The following is an 8941-nucleotide window of genomic DNA, read 5'->3' on the forward strand; positions in this document are numbered from 1 at the left end:
GCAGTACTCTAGCTGTGGTCTAACTAGTGTTTTATACAGTTCAAATATAACCTCCCTGCTCTTGTATTATATGTCTCGGCTAATAGAAACATAGAAATTTACAGCGCAGAAGGAGGCCATTTCGGTCCATCATGTCCGCGCCGGCTGACAAAGAGCCACACGGCCCTCGGTCAGCAGCCCTGAAGTTTACATATAAACCTATAAACAATGAACAATGGTGGACAGTCTGCCCCCCACAACATTTTGCACTCCACCCCACCTGGATCAATGTGATCTCCTGGGAGAGGTAAAACAACAAATAAAAACCCAGGCCAATTGGGGAAAAAGAAAATCTGGTAAAATTCCTTTCTGACCCATCCAGGCAATCAAAACTACTCCAGGAGATTACTCTGGCCGTATTAGATTCCCTGAAGTACTTCCCATCATATCTGCGCCAACCAACAAGAGGTTATCCAGCCTAATCCCACTTTCCAGCTCTTGGTCCGTATCCCTGCAGGTTGCGGCTCTTCAAGTGCCCATCCAAGCATCTTTTAAATGTGGTGAGGGTTTCTGCATCCACCACCCTTCCAGGCAATGAGTTCCAGACTCCCACAACCCACTGTGTGAAGAAACTTCCCCTTAAATTCCCTCTAAATCTTCTACCAACCACCTTTAAAACTATGCCTCCTCGTAATGGACCCTTCCACCAAGGAAGGCAAGTATTCCATATGCCATCCTAACCACCCTATCCACCTTGTCTATCAGAGTGACCATTGCACAGGTCTGCAAGGATTCCTGATATTCCATAGTTTTGGTGGTGGCACCGGTTCTGGTTTCACCTCCCTGTTGATGGAACGTCTCTCCGTTAACTACGGCAAGAAATCCAAGCTGGAGTTCTCCATCTACCCAGCTCCAAGGATCTCCACAGCTGTGGTCGAACCCTACAATTCTATTCTGACCACTCACACCACACTGGAACATACAGACTGTGCCCACACAAGAGATTGGTGTGCAAAATTAAAGCACATGTTACTGGGGGTAATGTATTGACGTGGATACAGAACTGGGGGAAGCAGAGAGTCGGGATAAACGGGTCCTTTTCAGAATGGCAGGCAGTGACTAGGGGGTACTGCAAGGTTCAGTGCTGAGACCCCAGCTATTTACAATATACATCAATGATTTAGACAAAAGAATTGAATGTAATATCTCCATGTTTGCAGATGACACTAAGTTGGGTGGCAGTGTGAGTTGTAAGGAGGATGCTAAGAGGCTGCAGGGTGACTTGGACAGGTTAGGTGAGTGGGCAAATGCATGGCAGATGCAGTATAATGTAGATAAATGTGAGGTTATCCACTTTGGTGGCAAAAACAGGAAGGCAGAATATTATCTGAATGGTAACAAATTAGGAAAAGAGGAGGTACAATGAGACCTGGGTGTCATGGTACATCAGTCATTGAAAGTTGGCATGCAGATACAGCAGATGGTGAAGAAGGCAAGTGGCATGTTGGCCTTCATAGCGAGAGGATTTGAGTATAGGAGCAGGGAGGTCTTACTGCAGTTGTACAGAGCCTTGGTGTGGCCACACCTTGAATATTGTGTTCAGTTTTGGTCTCCTAATCTGAGGAAGGACATTCTTGCTATTGAGTGAGTGCAGCGAAGGTTCACCAGACTGATTCCCGGGTGGCAGGACTGACATATGAAGAAAGACTGGATCGACTAGGCTTATATTCACTTGAATTTAGAAGAATGAGAGGGGATCTCATAGAAACATATAAAATTCTGACGGGATTGGACAGGTTAGATGCAGGAAGAATGTTCCTGATTTTGGGGAAGTCCAGAATCAGGGGTTACAGTTTAAGGGTAAGGGGTAACCATTTAAGACCGAGATGAGGAGAAACTTCCTCACTCAGAGAATTGTGAACCTGTGGAATTCTCTACCACAGAAAGTTGTTGAGGCCAGTTCGTTAGATATATTCAGAAGGGAGTTAGATGTGACCCTTACGGCTAAAGGGATCAGGGGGTATGGAGAGAAAGCAGGAACGAGGTACTGAAGTTGCATGATCAGCTGTGATCATATTGAATGGTGGTGTAGGCTTGAAGGGCCGAATGGCACCTATTTTCTATGTTTCTATGTGCCTTCATGGTGGACAACGAAGCCATCTATGACATCTGCCAAAAGAATCTGGACGTTGAGAGTCCAGGCTAGGTCAACCTGAACAGGCTGATTGGCCAAATTGTCTCTCAATCACACTGCATCTCTCTGCTTTGACGAAGCTCTGAATGTCGGCTTGACAGAATTTCAAATTAATCCTCGCATCCACTTCCCTCTGGTGACGTACGCTCCAGCCATCTCGGCTGAGAAGGCTTACCACGAGCAACTGTCAGTGGCCAACATCACCAGCTCTTGCTTTGAGCCGGGCAACCAGATGGTCAAGTGTGACCCTCGCCGTGGCAAGTACATGGCTTGCTGCTTACTGTATCGGGATGACATTTAGCAGTCGGGACTTTTCTGAATTCTAATTTCCAAAGTGGGTGGCAGCCGTACAGGACTATAAATCTGTAATAAAAACAGAATACGCTGGAAATGCTCAGCAGGTCAGGCAGCATTTGTAGAGAGAGAGAGAGTTAACGTTTCAGGTTGATGACCTTTCGTCAGAACCGGAAAAAGTTAGAAAAGTAACAGATTTTAGGCAAGGAAGAAAGGCTTAGAGGGCAGATGAGGCCTCGGTTTAGTGTCCCATCCAAAAGACAGTACCTCACTGTAGTGGAGTGTCAGACTAGGTTTTTGTGCTTAAGTTCCTCGAGTGGGATTTGAACCGACAACCTTCTGACTCAGAGGTAAGTGTGCTACCCACTGAGCCACAACTAACACTAGGGCAGGGATTGCAATAGAAAGACTTGGATTTATATAGCGTCTTTCATGACTACCGGACATCTCAAAGCGCTTTACAGCCAATGAAGTACTTTTGTAATGTGGGAAACGTGGCAGCCAATTTGCACACAGCAAGCCCAAAACAGCACTGTGATAATGACCAGATCATCTGTTTTTTTATTATGTTGATTGAGGAATAAATATTGGCCAGGACACCAGGGATAACTCCTCTGCTCTTCTTTGAAATAGTGCCATGGGATCTTTTACATCCACCTGAGAGGACAGACGGGGCCTCAGTTTAACATCTCAACTGAAACATGCACCCCCAACAGTGCAGCACTCCCTCAGCACTGCACTGGAATGTCAGCCTAGATTTTATTGTGCTTAAGTCCCTGAGGCAGTACTTGAACCCACAACCTTCTGATTCTGAGGCGAGAATGCTGCCCACTGAGCCACAGCTGACACTAGATAGGGTGGAAGACAGGAGTATGATTGTACAAAGCAAAGGGTATGATTGTACAAAGAAAAAGGAGATGGCCAAGTAAAGAAACAATAGTTTGCTACAGCAGAATCAACAACAGCTGCTATCTGAAAAAATAGGGGCAGAGGTTATGGTCTGAAATTGTTGGACTCGATGTTGAGTGCTTTGTCCAAAGATGAGGTGCTGTTCTCGCTTACGTTGAGCTTCGATGGAACAGTGTGAGAGGTGAGGGTGTGAGTGGAGCAGAGCATTAAAGTGCCAGGTGAACGAAAGCTTGGGGTCACGCTTGCGGACTGGACGGAGGTGTTCTGCAAAGCAGTCACCCAATGTAGAGGAGACCACATCGTCAGCAGCCAATACAGTATACTAAACTGCAAGAAGTACAAGTAAATCGCTGTTTCACCTGGAAGGAGTATTTGGGGCCCTGGACGGTGGGAAGGGAGGAGGTAAAAGGGCAGATGTTGCATTTCCCGAGCTTGCACGGGAAGGTGCCGTGGGAAGGGGAGGGGGTGCTGGGGGTGATTGAGGACTGGACCAGGGTGTCACGGAGGGAGCGGTCCCTTTGGAATGCTGAAAGGGGAGGGGGAGATGTGTTTGGTGGTGGGATCATGCTGGAGGTGGAGGAGGAGGCTGATCCATTAAACGTGGAGGCTGGTGGGGTGAAAGGTGAGGACAAGGGGAATCCTATCGTGGTTCTGGGAGGGAGGGAAAGTGGTGAGAGCAGAGGTGTGACACGGCCGAGGGCCATGTCAGCCACGGTAGAGGGGAATCCTCAGTTGAAGAAAAAGGAAGTCATATCGGAAGCACTAGTGTGGAAGGTGGCATCGTCAGAACTGATGCGACAGCCAGAGAAATCTATGTCCAGTTAAAAAATGAAACTTACATTTCTACAGTGCCTTTTACAAGCTCCAGGCATCCTAAAGCCAATGAAATACTTTTCTGATATGTAGTTACTGCTGTAATGTAGCAAACGCGGCAGCCAACTTGTGCACAGCAAGCTCCCACAAACACCAATGTGAGAAGGAATGGATCATCTGTTTTTTTTTAAAGTGCTGTTGGTTGAGAGATATCTGGCAATCTCAAATATATCAAGGTTCAGTTCAGCTAGTCACATAAGACTCTTGAATAATATCTTGCGTGAGCCTTCTCTTCCCCAGCAATAACAATCCAAAGCCCTTGGATCCAAAGACTGCCAGATTTATAGTGTAAAACTGAGGCTTTGCGCCCTTGCTATCTCTCTCTCTCTACCCCAGTCTCTTTCTCACTCTTTTTTTCTATCCTCTCTCTCCCTTGCCCTCTACCCCTCCTCTGTCTCTCTCTCTCTTCTTCTGTCTCTCTCTCCCTCTTCCTCTACTCCCCTCTCTTTTTCTCTCTCTCTTTACTTCAATCCTCTCTCTCCCTTGCCGCTCTACCCTCCTCTGTCTCTCTCTCTCTCTCTCCCTCTCCCTCTCCTCCATTCTCTTCCTCTCTCTCTTTATTTCTACCCTCTCTCTAAGAATGGGGAGAGGGGGAAACCAGGGAATCATAGACCAGTTAGCCTAACATCTATTGTCGGGACATAGAGTCTGCAGTTACGAATAGAGTTACTGAACACCTCGCAAATTCTCAGTTGATCAGAGAGAGCCAGTGTGGTTTTGTGAAAGGTAAGTCATGCCTGACAAACCTGACTGAATTTTTTGAGGAGGTGACTAAAGTAATAGACAGGGGAATGTCTACAGATGTTATTTATTTGGACTTCCAGATGGCATTTGATAAAATCCCTCATCAGAGACTGTTAACGAAGGTAACCTACAGAATTGAGGGCAAATTATTGACCTGGTTACGAAGTTGGCTAAGTGGCAGGAGACAGGCAGTAGGGATAATGGGCAGGTTACTCTAATTGGCAGGAGGTGGACTAGTGGTGTCCTCCAGGGATCAGTGTCGGGGCTCAATTATTGACAGTATTTATGAACGACGTAGATGATGACATACAAAGTCCAAATTTGCCGATGACACACAGATAGGCGTATGTAGTGTAGATGGAAGAATAAAATTACACAGGGATATCGATAGATGAGGTGAATGAGCAAAACTGCGGCTAATGGATTTCAATGTAGGCAAATTTTTCTTTTATTCTTACCGAGATGTGGGTGTCGCTGGCAAGGCAAATGTGAGGTCATCCACTTTGGATCTAAAAAGGATAGAACAGGGTACTTTCTGAATGATGAAAGGCTAAAAACAGTGGAGGTCCAGAGAGATTTGGGGGTTCAGGTACATCAATCATTAAAATGTCATGTACAGGTACAGAAAATAATCAAAAAGACGAATGGAATGCTGGCCTTTATATCCAGAGGACTAGAATACAAGGGGGTAGAGGTTATGCTGCAGCTGTACAAAGCCCTGGTTAGCCCACACCTGGAGCACTGTGAGCAGTTCTGGGCACCACATCGTAGGAAGGATATATTGGCCTTGGAGGGAGTGCAGCGTGGGTTTACCAAAATGATACCCGGACTTCAAGGGTTAAGTTACGAGAAGAGATTACACAAATGAGAAGTGTATTCCCTAGAGTTTAGAGTCTGATCGAAGATATTAAGGGGAACAGATAGGGTAGATAGAGAGAAACTGGTTGGGGACTCCAGGACTAGGGGACACAGTCTAAACATTAGAGCTAGGCCTTTCAGGAGTGAAATTAGAAATCACTTCTACACACAGAGGGTGGCAGCCGTTTGGAACTCTCTTCCACAAAGGGCTATTGATGCTGGGTCAATTATTAATTTTAAATCTGAGATTGGTAGATTTGTGTTCACCAAAGGTATAAAGGGATGTGGTTCCAAGCCGGATATATGGAGTTCAGTCATCGATCAGCCATGATCCCATTGAATGGTGGACAGATTCGAGGGGCTGAATGGCCTCCCCCTCTTCCTATGCCCCCCTCCCCCTCTTCCCTCTCCCCTTTCCCCCTTTGCCGCCCTCTCCCTCTCCCTCTTTCTCCCTCTCTACCCCTCCGCTCCCTCTTCCCTCTCCCTCTCTCTTTCTACCCTTCTCCCTCTCCCCTTTTCTCTCTCTACCCTTCTCTCTCCCCTCACCCTCCCTTTGTTCTCAACTTCAACCTGCCCCCTCCCTCACGACCCCTCCCCCTCCTTCTACCCTCACCCCTCTCTCTCTCTCTCTCTCTACCCTTCTCCCCCCTCCCCTTCCCTCTCTCTGTCCTCTTTCTCTCTCCCCCTCCCCTCCCTTTCTCTTTATCCGTCCCCCTCTCTCTACCCCTCCCTCTCCACCCCTCCCCCTCCCTCTAACCCCCTTCTACCCTCACCCCTCTCTCTCTGCTCTTCTCTCTCTCCCCTTCCCTCTCTCTACCCTCCTTCTCTCCCTCCCCCTCTCTTTCTCTTTACCCCACCCCCTCCCTCTCCCCTTCCCTCTCTCTATTCTCCTTCTCTCTCCCCCTCACTGTCATGTATTCAACTGTCATTGTAACCCATGTATAAACTGACCTAAGTTATAGTTATACTATGAGAACCCTGACCACTAGGTGGTGAACTTGTGGGAGACACCTCTAACCTGGACTTTCAGGTATAAAAGGGTTAGCTCCACCCAGCTTCTGCACTTCAGTGCTGCCTAATAAAGGTTACTGGTCACAGAGTGACCTTCTCTCAAGTATGGGCCTCGTGTGCATTTGTTCTGTATAGTAAGGACATATTATTGGCGACGAGAAACTGGGATTAAAACCACGCGAGCATGGCCACTAGCAGCACAGACGAGAGGTACTGTGTTGGTGAGGATTGGGACGATTTTATTCAAAGACTACAGCAAAGTTCCGTCACTAAGGAATGGCTGGGACAGGATTCGGCCGACAAACGCAGGGCTCATCTGACGGTTTGTGGATTCAGGACGTACTCCCTGATGAAGGACCTTCTAGCGCCAGAGAAGCCAGCGGACAAGACTTTTGAAGAGCTCAGTAAGTTGATCGGGGAACACTTTAAACCGGCGAGCAGCATGCACATGGCGAGACACCGGTTTTACACGCACCGGCGGCGAGAAGGGCAAAGCGTTCCAGACTTCGTGGCAGATCTCTGGCGATTGGCGAGCCTATGTAAGTTCACAGATGCATGCAGAGCGGAGATGCTGCGAGACTTTTTTATTGAGGGCATCGGGCACGCTGGAGTTTTCAGGAAACTGATTGAGACCAAAGACTTGACCCTGGAAATGGCGGCTTTGATGGCCCACACATTTATCTCAGGGGAGGAAGAGACCAGAATGATGTTTGACAAAAATCTTGGTTTAAATGCAGAAAATGGACAGGGAGTCAACATTGTTAACGCGGCACACAGTTCTCCAGGCAGACAGGGGCGATCGGTCATGTCCGAGCATGTAGTTGAACCCAAAGGGGGAATTCAACAGAGACAATGGCTAGCTGAACAGCGATTCATGCCATCGCAACGGACAATGCGGCCAGTAATGGGGCCATCAACATCTGTTGATGGCCCCATTACTTAAGGCCTTAAGCCCCAAGCGCTTAAGGACAGTTACAGAGACAGTCAGAGACGATCGACTGGTAATGGACCTTTTGTTTCCTACAACGGCTCATGTTGGAGGTGTGGAGGCAAACACCCAGCCAGAGCTTGCAGGTATCAGCAATACACCTGCAGAAATTGCAACTTCAGCGGTCACTTGGCGCGTATGTGCAGGAAGACTGCAGCCAGGTTGATGTATGAGGAGGACGGGCCCGATGTAAGCCCTACAAGGCCAAATGAATACTGGGGGAAATCGCTGGAAGCTGAAGTTCAGTGAGTTTATGTGGAGCACATATACAGTTCATACACCAGGACGCCACCGATAATGATGCAAGTGCTCCTCAATGGCATCCCAGTATCAATGGAGCTAGACACGGGGGCCAGCCAGTCTCTGATGAGTATGAAACAGTTCGACAAGTTGTGGCCGTCCAAGGCCAGGAGGCCAAAATTATTGCCGATTGACGCACAGCTACGGACATATACAAAGGAGATCATTCCGGTGCTAGGCAGCGCCATAGTAGTCGTGACCCACAAAGATTCGGAGAACAGGTTGCCACTCTGGATTGTCCCGGGGGACGGTCCCGCACTGCTGGGGAGGAGTTGGCTTGCTGTCATGAACTGGAAATGGGGCGATGTCAATGCAATTTCTTCTGTGGAGCGAATATCATGCTCACAGATCCTGGACAAATTTGACTCACTATTTCAACCCGGCATTGGCACTTTCATAGGGGCCAAGGTAATGATTCACATAAACCCTATTCACAGGCCAGTACACCACAAGGCCAGAGCGGTGCCATACATGATGCGGGAAAAGATAGAAGGCGAATTAGACCGCCTGCTGAGGGAAGGCATCATCTCGCCAGTCGAATTCAGTGACTGGGCGAGTCCGATTGTGCCGGTGCTCAAAGCGGATGGGTCGGTCAGGATTACAAGGCCACCATCAATCGGGTGTCACTCCAAGACCAGTACCCGCTACTGAGAGTGGAGGACCTCTTTGCGACGCTGTCCGGTGGCAAACTTTTTTCAAAATTGGACCTGACCTCAGCTTACATGACCCAGGAGCTGGCGAGTGAGTCGAAGAAGCTGACCACCATCACGACACACAAGGGGTTGTTTGAG

General features: G+C 48.1%; 1 pseudogene; it reads left to right on the plus strand.

Moving 5' to 3' along the window:
* The first annotated feature begins 750 nt into the window (after positions 1-750).
* LOC139256820 (tubulin alpha-4 chain-like) lies at positions 751-2474 on the plus strand (annotated as a pseudogene).
* The last annotated feature ends 6467 nt before the right edge of the window (positions 2475-8941 follow it).

Source organism: Pristiophorus japonicus, chromosome 3, assembly GCF_044704955.1.
Source record: "Pristiophorus japonicus isolate sPriJap1 chromosome 3, sPriJap1.hap1, whole genome shotgun sequence".
Lineage (NCBI taxonomy): Eukaryota > Metazoa > Chordata > Chondrichthyes > Pristiophoridae > Pristiophorus > Pristiophorus japonicus.